This window comes from Etheostoma cragini, chromosome 9, assembly GCF_013103735.1.
Source record: "Etheostoma cragini isolate CJK2018 chromosome 9, CSU_Ecrag_1.0, whole genome shotgun sequence".
Classification (NCBI taxonomy): Eukaryota; Metazoa; Chordata; class Actinopteri; order Perciformes; family Percidae; genus Etheostoma; species Etheostoma cragini.
The window spans coordinates 21470127-21481454 of record NC_048415.1 but is presented as its reverse complement, the minus strand read 5'-3'; the positions used below and the strand labels follow the sequence as shown (position 1 = coordinate 21481454).

Below are 11328 nucleotides of genomic sequence, written 5' to 3'. Positions count from 1 at the left end.
CCCTCAGGGCTGCGTCCTGAGCCCCCTGCTGTTCACTATAATGACTCACGACTGCGTCCCCAGGTTCTCCACTAATCATATCGTGAAGTTTGCGGACGACACAACGGTGGTGGGCCTGATCAGCGATGACAACGACCAGGACTACAGAGAGGAGGTGGAGCAGCTGGTTTGCTGGTGCAGAGACAACAGCCTGATCCTGAACGTGGAGAAGACGAAAGAGATCGTCGTCGACTTCAGGAAGAACCGGCCTCACCACGCTCCACTGCTCATCAACAGCTCAGCTGTGGAGGTGGTCAGCAGCACCAAATTCCTCGGGGTGCATATTACAGACAATCTCACTTGGTCTGAAAACACTTCATCACTGGTAAAGAGGGCACAGAAGCGTCTGTTCTTTCTACGGAGGATGAGGAGAGCCCACCTGCCTTCGCCCATCCTCACGACTTTCTACAGAAGCACCATAGAGAGCATTCTGACCAGCTGTCTCTCTGTGTGGTGCGGAGGCTGCAGAGGCTCTGACTGGAAGAACGTGAGGAGGGTGGTGAAAACAGCAGAAGGGATCATTGGGGCTCCTCTTCCCTCCATTAAGGACATTTCATCACAGCGCTGTGTGTCCCGAGCCCAAAATATAATCAAAGACCACACACACCCCCACCATGGACTGTTTACCCTACTGCCCTCTGGAAAGAGGTTCCGCAGCATCCGCTGCAGGTCCACCAGGTTCTGCAACAGTTTTTTCCCCACTGCCATCAGACTGCTAAACTTCTGATCCATAAACTGAACTCTGCACCTATTGCACCTCATCGGGCATTAAAATGCTGCTGAACTTTTAGCTATTTCAGTTCCTTTCTTTTTACTCTCATACAAAGGAAAAAAAAATGCATTTTTGCACAGGTGCCTTTTTGAGTCAAACAACTACTATTTGCACACTGTTCATCTCCTGCACTGTTTTTGCACTTTGATCATTGTTGCACTTCTGTATGGCCTTTTGTGTAGTGATCCGGAGATGTGTTCCATCTCACCTGGAATGTTATTGCAATGTTTTATAAGCTGTATGCAACGCAATTTCGTTCTGTATGCACTTTGTACATATGGAATGACAGTAATAAAGTTGAAGTTGAGTTGAGTTGATTGGTTGTGCTTTATCTACTGGCCATTTGAGCATTTTAACTACATTGATAAATGACTAACGCTTGATAACTGCTATTCGTAAAGCAGGCTTTGCATGTTCTTTGCCTCATATAAAAACTCAATATATCATAGAGTGTATCTGTGTGTGTAGGCCTTTTACACAGCGGGCATTTAATATGACTTGTCATATTAGAAAACCACAGGTGTTACTGACAACATTAACAATGCCTCTATTGTATGCAAGTGTCCCAGGAACAACAGTGACTGTCTCAGATCAAATTCTGTCCTCACTTTGATACTGCTTCCTTAAGTGCCATATTCATAGTATGTTGTTCATGACTTGTATTATTTTAAAAGCATAATTGGTGAGAATATCACACGATATCTCAAAATAATGGGGATAGGCCAACAAAATGTATATTTTCAATGAATATGAATACTGGAGGGATGTATAAAGTACAGCTGCTAAGATAGCGGGGAGTTTTCAGGTTTGATCCTGCGGCAGTCAGTGTTGTTGTTGTGTTTTTAAGCAAAGCACTCTTACCTGTTTACAGATAAGACACTTGTAAAATAGTGTCTGAACCTTCAGCTAAGTACAATAAATAAGACCATAATGTACAAATACCCCACTATAAGTTCTATATTCCAAATCTTATTTAAGTGAAATAAGAGTTGGCAAAAAAAAGTAGGCTACTCAGTGATCAAAAGTTAAAGAAGTGAGCATTCTGAATGGCCCCTTTCAAGGTGTTATATGGTCAGGATTATTATATAATTGGATCATTATTACTGATGTTAGCAGCTTTTCAATGTTTAATCTTGTATGTAGCACTACATTTAAGAACTTTATGTAGGCCTACAAATGGTCACTTTGTTTTCAACCTTTTTAAACAACAGTATTCCTTCATAGTGATCTTTTTGTCTTTGGCCCCCCACCAAGCACATACATAAACAGAGATTTTGATATGGTGATTTTGATGTTTAATTTTCACGTTTGCAATTGTCCTATAAATTTAGTTCTATAAATGTTGCCTTGTTTTTAAACGTGGCCCAAGGTAAAATAAATAATAGTGAAGTAAAAAGTCCATCAGTTTCCTCTCAAAGTATAAAGAAGATGTGTAAAATAGCATAAATACAAATCAAGTCAAGTAAAAGCGTGTGTGGTACAATATAGATACAGATGTATTTCCCTACAATAAAAGAAGACCTCTTTCTGCAGCAGTTGATGTTGGTGTGCTAAGTTGAGGCATACAAGTGTGCTATGATTAGTAACAAGACTCTTGCTTAGCCAAACATTCCCATAATCAGGCATCAATAACCCCCATATAGAGATCACTCTATGGGCCCTATTGTGACAATAGCGACCCGTAGCAACCTTATACATACATGTTTTTGTATTTTTAAGTTGGGTATAGAGTTGCACATCTGTCCTGTAAAAGAGGCCTGACAGATAAGACATTTCAGCACACGTGCACGCATTCCTTATTTTGGACTAACATGTATACTAAGTAAGAAAAGGTGACTTCTTGCAGGTACTCCTTGAGGGACCCTGCAGTAGGAAGATCTCGCGCACAGCTCAGCCTCCTCCCTCTTCGCCCCGCCCCCAGATGAAGCTCCCAGTAAAAGGAGATAGATAACAGTAAACTTTCAGCGAGAGGGCTGTTTATCCATAACTTTGGTAACATATCCCGTCCGTTTTGTCATCAGCCGTCCCCTCCAAGCAACGGAACGCTGTGAATGTCCAGCCGTGACAAGAACGACTCTAATATCCGCATCCACCGGAGCGACTTTATCTTCAACCAAGCATACTTTGACATTTGCTGGAGACTCTGCATGGTACGTGAGCAAACGCTTTCAAAAGTTACCGCTTAGCTTGTTTTTAGAACAAAATGGTTTATAAACTACTGTGTTTTTACACGTTTATTGTTAATAGTGTAAAAATGATATTTTCTAGCTAGCTGTGTTTACTTAACTGCCCATAAATCCAGCTGAACATCTATCTCGGGCTCAATGCTTTGACATGTAGCTTTTCTTCTTGCTTTCCTTTTAGAAGCTACAGGCTATAGCTAATAGTTACCCATGCTAAAATCCATTTCTCTACTCGTGTGGTCATGTTTCATAAGAAAACAGGACATTAACATGAAACGCAGGTAAACACAGTGTGTGTCCAGAGGTTCCCTTCAGATAGAGAACAGCATGCTCTCCAGTCCCATTGCTCCGGTGGGATCAACATAAATAACAGGGAAACCGCGCGTGTAATATTTCGGATTAAAGCAGGAAATTCTGTCGACAGGAATTTGTTTATTTGTACATGACATTGGAAACTGCCTGCAATTAATATAGGTGATTTGATGTGTATTTATTACCACTGTCCGTCAGTGTTGCTGTGACAGAGGACACTGTTGGGAGTTGTTTTGGACTCTAGAGAAACAGCAAGTGTAGATTCATTTAATTAATTTGCTCTTCTTAACAATGTAACAGTTTTTTTTTTATCAAATCTGAACAGCCAGTGACGAGATATTTAGAAACAAACAATTAAAAGCTATATTCCTATTCCCTTACATAAAATGGAATCATTTTTTTAAATATACATGTAAATGCTATAATAAAACAACAATAAAATAACCCAAGATGTTTTCAATTTCAACTGTCTGTCCCACTAGCAGTTTGAAATTAATGCTAATAAAAGCACTGCAATTATTGAACAGATCTAAAATAGTTGCATATTTATTTTGTGTTAATAGACTAATTGTTTCAGTTCCAATTTAAGACATTGGATATCAATATTAATACTTAAAGTCAGATCCAGGAAGGTACTGCAAATCAGACTTGTTTTATTGTTTATCACAGATGTGCCAAGAATCTGTCTGCATGGTGACTCAATTGGCAACAGTGCACACATGCACAGATGTCAGCATCTAAACAGTCCACAATGTCATACCGCATGTGGTTTAAGTATGCTGAAGTGTATGGGGACAGGATCTAGCTCTCTTAGACAGAAGACTGTGAGATGAGTGGGTAGTTTTGTGACGGAAGGAGTGGGAGGTTGGGTGGTTTGTTAGTCCTGAGCTTGTACACATTCACACTGAAAGAGGAGGAGAGCTCATTTAAGGTTCGTTCACCAAGTCAAAGGTCCACACTGACATTGTCTGATTACATATGAGGCAAACTGGTGTCATTAGTTATTTGTAACATCAAGAACAGCTTAACATTTTAATGTACCACAAGATGCAGTATGTAACATACACACGCACGCACACACGCACGCACGCACGCACACACACACGCACGCACGCATGCACACCCGCACACACACACACACACACACACACACACACACACACACACACACACACACACACACACACACACACACACACACACACACACACACACACACACACACACACACACACACACACACAGACACACACCGCCTCAGCTTTTTGCATTGCTGCTCTCTTCACTTATGTCTTTGTGATTACATGAACACAGTGTATGCCCTCTGGGCAACTGCAGTGAATGCATATGTGATGACATGGATACAAGCCAGGCCTTTAACACTGAAGTGACCACAAGTAGGCCGATGTAGCTTGGTTTTAGTATTGTGAAGCATGTTCAGTCTGTGGTCTGCATGTTGTGATGAACTTTCCAGATCTTCTTTGGGTGAAATAGTTGCTCGGCTTAGACAGTTAGGGTTGAAGAGAAGTCACATGAGGTGATTTAAGTTGTTGCTGCAACAAAGCCAGCACCGACTGTGGCATGGAGTAAAACCTGTACACTCAACTCAAAGCAAGTTAGAAAAGAGAAACGTTTGTTGCCCTTAATCTAACTTTAACACTTAAAAATCCTATTTAATCTCTGAATATAACAGGGGTTTTCCTAGGTTTGTGAAAGATTTAGGTGCACATACTTGGTGGGGGATTTAGGGGTGATCCCTTGAGAGAATGTAAAAAAGAAAAGGAAAAAGAAATTTCAATGAAAAGCTAGAGCACATAATAATAAATAACATTAAAAGGCTTAAAGACAAAACTTGCTAAAGAAGTCCACTTGGATCCAACTACAATCATTAGATCTCAGAAAAGCCATTACATTAGTTTTAAATGCTCATATTCATTTTACATTCATTCAGTTTAGGTGCTGCCTTATAATGGTAGGGAAAACCTTGATTTCCATCTGTAGTCCATTAGACCGATTGAAGTTACAATAAACACTTTTTGCATCAGGTCATTTTATAAGACGGCAGTTAGCAGCTGTTAGCTGCTTACTGCCTCTTCAGCCAGGCTTCTGTGATTATCTTCACACTGCAGTTCCATGTGTTTTTGAAGGTCATCCATTTTGTGTGTGATCGATCTGGTGTTGGTGAATAGGAGGCTTGGCAATGTCGAGTATTGTGGTAGTTCCCTTAACTGCGCTAGCAGGCCTGACTGGCATCCTTGCTTCTGATTTCTCCCCAACTTTTTCGCCTCCCTCTCTCTCGAAAACAATCCAGTGTGCGCCCTTTGGGCTGGCTATGTCCTCCACAGGACAGGTCATGCCTTCACAACAAAAACTTGAAGTTTATTCCCTCTCAAAAGTAGGTAATTGAGCACTGTAGTGGTGATGACCATATTAGTGACTATAAAACTACATGGAAATAGGCCAAATAATGTACGTGGCTTGCACAGTGATAGCGTTAGAGAAGGCTAGCTGTGGTCTCGTGCTAAAGTCCCGGCGTAGCAGAAAAGGGTAAACTGTGTTCACAACGCTCCAAGAAGAAAGGATGCTGCTAGAGCGGCTGAGGGAATTACCACAAAAATCAACAATCCTTCTACTCACCAACACCAGATCAATCACACAACAAATGGATGAGCTACAAATACAAACTGAACTGCTGCGTGATGTTTATAACAGAAGCCTGGCTGAACATCAGGGATGGCAGCTAGCAGCTAACAGCCAGCAGGATAGAGACAGGCTAGGTGAATTTAAACAATGTCTGAATTGAAAATTAATATTGTTGTCACGTAAGGGCCCTGTTCATGTTGTACAGACATATTAATTGCATTGTGTGTCTGTTAAAAGGCACAAAGGGACTCTAAAACCTGCTCGTTAACTGCCGTTTTAGCTCAGTGGAAGCTAGTACGAGCTGCAGCAAGTCCGTGTTGCTTGCACCAATTTCTTTTTTTCAATCGAAAGTCCACGCATATTTATAGCGATCAATATTAATTTAAAAATTTGTCAGAATTCTCCTTTAACCAACATTTATTTATTTATTTATTTCATTTATTTATTATTTCAGGACAATGCACATTGATGGACATGTACAGCAGTACACGTAAAAAAGCCAGATTGTAGACCGAGGGCTAATTTCCATCTGTAGTCCATTAGGCCGATTGAAGTTACAATAAAAAATGACAAAAGATATACAGTAGTAGTATTTGGATAACATAGCAAGATACCGCTTAATTTCAGTCCTGAATACATCTTTCCATTGATTTGGTCTTTGGCTCACAGAAAGTATTGCAACACAGCGTATCTCCATTTAGTCAGTGAGGAGATGAAAGTCAAGGAGAGACATGAATCAAACAAGGGCACTGGCTCTCCTTGACAAGCTGAAAGTGTAATATTTGTCATGATCTTCCAAAATGACTTCCCAGCTGCACACTGAAAGGCCCTTTTGTCCTGTGCAAGCTGCTTGCAGGCCAAGCGATGCACCTTAGTACTTTATGCAACACTTCCCATTCACCTTCTGTGGTTCACCAGGAGTCAGATAAGTGCACATCTGTTTCTTTCACATGGTTCTGTACTAGTCATAGACGCTGCTGTACCTTTAAACTGAGTGCAATTCCTGTCACAGAACCTTTACCACATAGGTTTGACATTTGACTTGAGTAACAGTTACAGTTTTGTTATCATAAGAATCAGATATCACTCAGAGAAGTAGTTTGCAGCTTTTTCGGCAGACCACATCTTTGTATAAAAATCTTTTGGTTGGGGCTGCAAAACATGCAGTTATTCTAGAATTAGACAGAGCCCAAAGCATACCTTTTAATAATTATTATTCAGAAAACATTTGTACCAATTGAATCCCCTTTTGAAACTTGATTTAGCCTTTAAAAAAATGATGATGATTTTGGAAATAAAAGGCCCGAAATCTAGAAGGTCAGACTGTATATGTTCATAATCTGCTTTCTAAAGTTGCTGCTTGTCTATTGGGATCCTCACATCTCTCTGCTTTGATGCAATGGCCATGTATCTTTCTATCTGATGTATGTCCTCTTTGCTTTAATGTTTTTTGAAGTCAAGAAAATTAAATTCATATATTGTATTTATTTTAGATTGAGAGCAACTTTAAACAAGTGACATACAATATAGTATTCTTTTTAAAGATTCCTGATTTTCATGAATTCATTCATCAACCGTTATTTTTAATCAAAATATCATTGAAGGGCAGCCCTCAAATGCAATGACATTGAGTAAATACAAAGACAACAACAAAACAACAACACAGAAAGGAATACACCGTCATAAGAAAGATAAAAAGACAATAAATAACAACTGTTTAAAACAATTTTTCAAGAGCAAGAGGCATATAGATAAAAGATACCAGTGAGTATTACGTCTCTCTTGGAGAGAGGACCACCCAACACTTTTATATAAAATACAATCATGTGTACAAATAGACATAACTGATTATGAATCTCAAGGTGGAGTGATAGAGTTCAGAGACTTAAAAGTTGAAGAGAATGCATGTTGCATCACCATAGTCCAGGACTGACATGAAAAACTGCTTCAACAACCCTTTTCCTACAAAACCTTTCTGTAAAAATAGTAAATGTTTTGCCTGAGTCGGCACACAAGATTATCAATGTGAAATTGAAATGGGGGCTTTTTGTCAATCAAGATGCAGAGATATTTAGATTCCGTGAATCTCTCAATCGCAGGTCCGTTCATAGTGGAAATATAAAGGTCAGTCTGATCTATAGCTCTGGAAAATAGCATCACCTTTACAGATGGGCATGACAAGTTTACCAAAGATTAAAAATGATTCTTGATATAAATGATGAAAAGAACTGGACCTAAGATTTAGCCCTGTAGAACCCCTTTTGATACTGTTAAAAGGAGGTAAAAAGATAGTTCTTCAATTACAAGCAATAATATCAAAGCTAATATAATGTAAGAGCAGGCAATAATCTACGGTGTCAAAAGCTTTTAGGGCAGCCTTGGATTCTAAATAGCTGCAACTAAACTTATGTGATTGTACATGATTCGGCTCACTTGCAATTCAAAAAATGAACTTATTTTTTATAAGTCCTGCTGCAACTCTTACACAGTAACATCCTTTGAGTTATACTCAATTTGCTACATATTTTAGTTTCACTAGAATGAAGTTACTACTCAAGTTAACCAAAATTTGAATACACGCCAATATAAGAGGCACATAATGGTACTGCTGCTGTTGTGCAGATTTCCCTTTTTTCTGAAGATGATTAAACTACAGACATATTTGTGCATACATCTACAGTAGGCGTTCTCTTGGTGGGTTTCCCCCCCACATCTACTATCAGTGTAGCTAGGAGATGCACAGGCAGCTTCCGTGGTACACTGCTGACTGGAGCATGGCATAGCCTTTTATAGCCTACAATTGTCAGAAGACCTTATTTTCACATATTTGTAATAGCCCTTTACGCTATCTGTACTTTTACAGAATTGAACATTTGGGTGGACCCATTCTACAAAGTGAAAGCTAGCAAGCTGTGCTAGTGTCCATTTGGAAAGTGGAAGCTAATTAACCTAGCTTGCTAACTGCTTCCCACTAAACATTACTCTTGCCTTCATGTTTATAACCTTCTGAATTATCTGCAGCTCTAACTTGCTCAGTGTTGTGTTTGTCTCTCTATAAAGAAGAGGGTCTAGCTAGTGTTAGCTGTTTCCACAGGTGGAAAATAACGGAATTTATTACTCAATTGTATGTAATTGTTACTGTATTGAGTAGTTTTGTTGTGTATTTTGTATTTTTCAAGTTTTTAAAATTGGTATTTTAAAATGTAGTCAATTACGTTTTGAGTGAAGTATTGTATTTCGCTACATTGCAAATTCTATCCTTACTGGTTAAAAACAAACAACTTATACTAACAAAAACTGAAAGGAAGAAAGAAATATGCAGACATATGCAGCTTCTTCTTCTCTGGTTGCAAGTCGGTTGCAAGTTGCAATTAAAAAGAAGTAGAAGAAGAACTGCAACTTGTCAGACTTAAGGGGGTAAGCAACATAGAGAGTAAAGAAGTGGACCAACATATCACATTGTTTTAGAGACCAGTGAAGGAAAATAGAAGCTCTTTTCCGGTGATGGCTAGGCGTTACTGCGCAGCCTCCAACTGAACTTGATGTCGTAGTTGGGATGTGGTCAACCTGTCTGAAAGTTGTAAGTCTTCTGGTAGCTGTGCCAAGAGAAATCTCAATCATTCCCAAACAGCAGAGACGGAGAGCGTAGGTGTATTTTAGGAGATAACATAGGCACAGGCTAATTATTGCTAACTAACATGCTAGTTAACATTAGTAATTAAACCTAAACAGCTGATGGAAGTCCAGGCTGTCTGCATGCGTCTCCTGATTAGTCCAGACTCCGAGCTGGAAACTCGCAAACTATGGAATTCACTTGAGAACTCACAAGCCCGCAATGATTCGGGAGTCCTCGATGACAAGTAATGTCGATGCTCGCGCGAGTCAATCAAATCAGTTGGCTACGATGTCATAAGTGGATCTGATTCAGACAAGTGAGTGAAGTCTCTCCTCAAGCATAGAGTAAAGCAAATCAACAACAAAAGCCATTATTTCACTTCCACAATAACATACAATGTTATGCACATAGCCTAGCTAAGGATACTGTAGGTTGTCGTGTATAAATATAGTATGTTAAAATGCAATTAGGTCGAGCAGACAGTCCAGAACATTACAAGCTTGTCTCGGCTCGCAGACAACTCACCAGTCCTCGATGACTCGGGTACTCTCGTGTGAGTCAGTCAATCAAGCGAATCCTCTGGCTTTGAGTGGATCTGTAGCAGAAAAGCAAGTTAGCAAGTTCAGAGTAAAGCAGATTCACAACAAAAGCCATTCTTTCACTTCTGAAATAACATACAGTGCTCTGCACGTAGCCTAGCTAGGCTTACTATAGGTTTGGTGTATAAACGTTAAATGTTAAAATGCAGTTAGGTCGACCATGTAGTCTATTTAAAAAAAAAAAAAATTACTAGTAATACTGACTCAAGTGATTCAAGTGAATCGCACAACCTGGTTCAGTTTAGTGAGTCGCTCAAAATAACCCAAATCCTTAAAAGGAACCGGGTTTGCCAGGTCTATCAAGGTCTTACCCATTTATTGAGTCAAAACATGTGATTTGGCCTTGTTTTGCATTATAACTGTTGTTTATGTTTGTAAAGAAAAGAAGGATCGCCCTCAGAACTAACAATGTATCGTACTTTCACTTTTAATTGGTTTTTTGAAAATGTTTTATGGGATGGCCTGAGCTAAAATTGCACATTATACTTTTCTTAGGGTCTTAAATGTCAGGTGTGCCATGTTGTTATTACATGTGTATACATGTGTATAGATGTTTATACATTTGGATAAATGTATCTTTATTTAAAAACAAAACATTTTCACTACATGGGAAAGATCCCCCCTGCCCTGTTTTACTTTTTTTAATATAACTAAGTAACTTTTACTCAAAGTACATACTGCTGTCACTAGAAAAAATAAAACATTTCTTAATTTTAGTAATTACAATTCTGATCAAATAAGTGGACAAATCCACGCAGGGCTATACACTTTATTCACTAATTTCTTAGCAAAAATACACTTAATTTCAGTTTGACCATATTTCAGAAAGCCACATGTGCCTTGATTGTTCAAATATTCAATTTATTTAATTTATCTATTTTTAGGGCAGTTTTAGTGTTAAATAGTACATGGACTTTGCCGCATCATGGTAGTGTTTGAGAAGGAAAAACTTTAGCGGTGAGGTCACACTGATTAGCATGGTAGTACTGTGCTGCCTACTTAAGACCCCACTGGAGCATTCAGTGTTTGCTGACGCTCTCAATTAAAGCGTGTTAATAGCCTGTGGCAGGTTCCAAAGTGTTTCACACTCAGCAAGCCAGTCAGCTGTCCCACACTAATCACACACTCTGACTGGCCATGGGCAAAGGAAGTTGTGTGCAGCAC

General features: G+C 39.3%; 1 protein-coding gene across 2 annotated transcripts in view; it reads left to right on the top strand.

Moving 5' to 3' along the window:
- Positions 1-2720: 2720 nt before the first annotated feature.
- The window catches only part of tgfbr3 (transforming growth factor, beta receptor III), a 78488-nt gene continuing 69880 nt past the window's right edge, over positions 2721-11328 (top strand). For both annotated transcript variants that reach the window (XM_034881508.1, XM_034881507.1), the window contains exon 1: positions 2721-2961. The gene's annotated coding sequence lies outside the window, so the exon portion shown is untranslated. The remainder of the gene's footprint in view (positions 2962-11328) is intronic.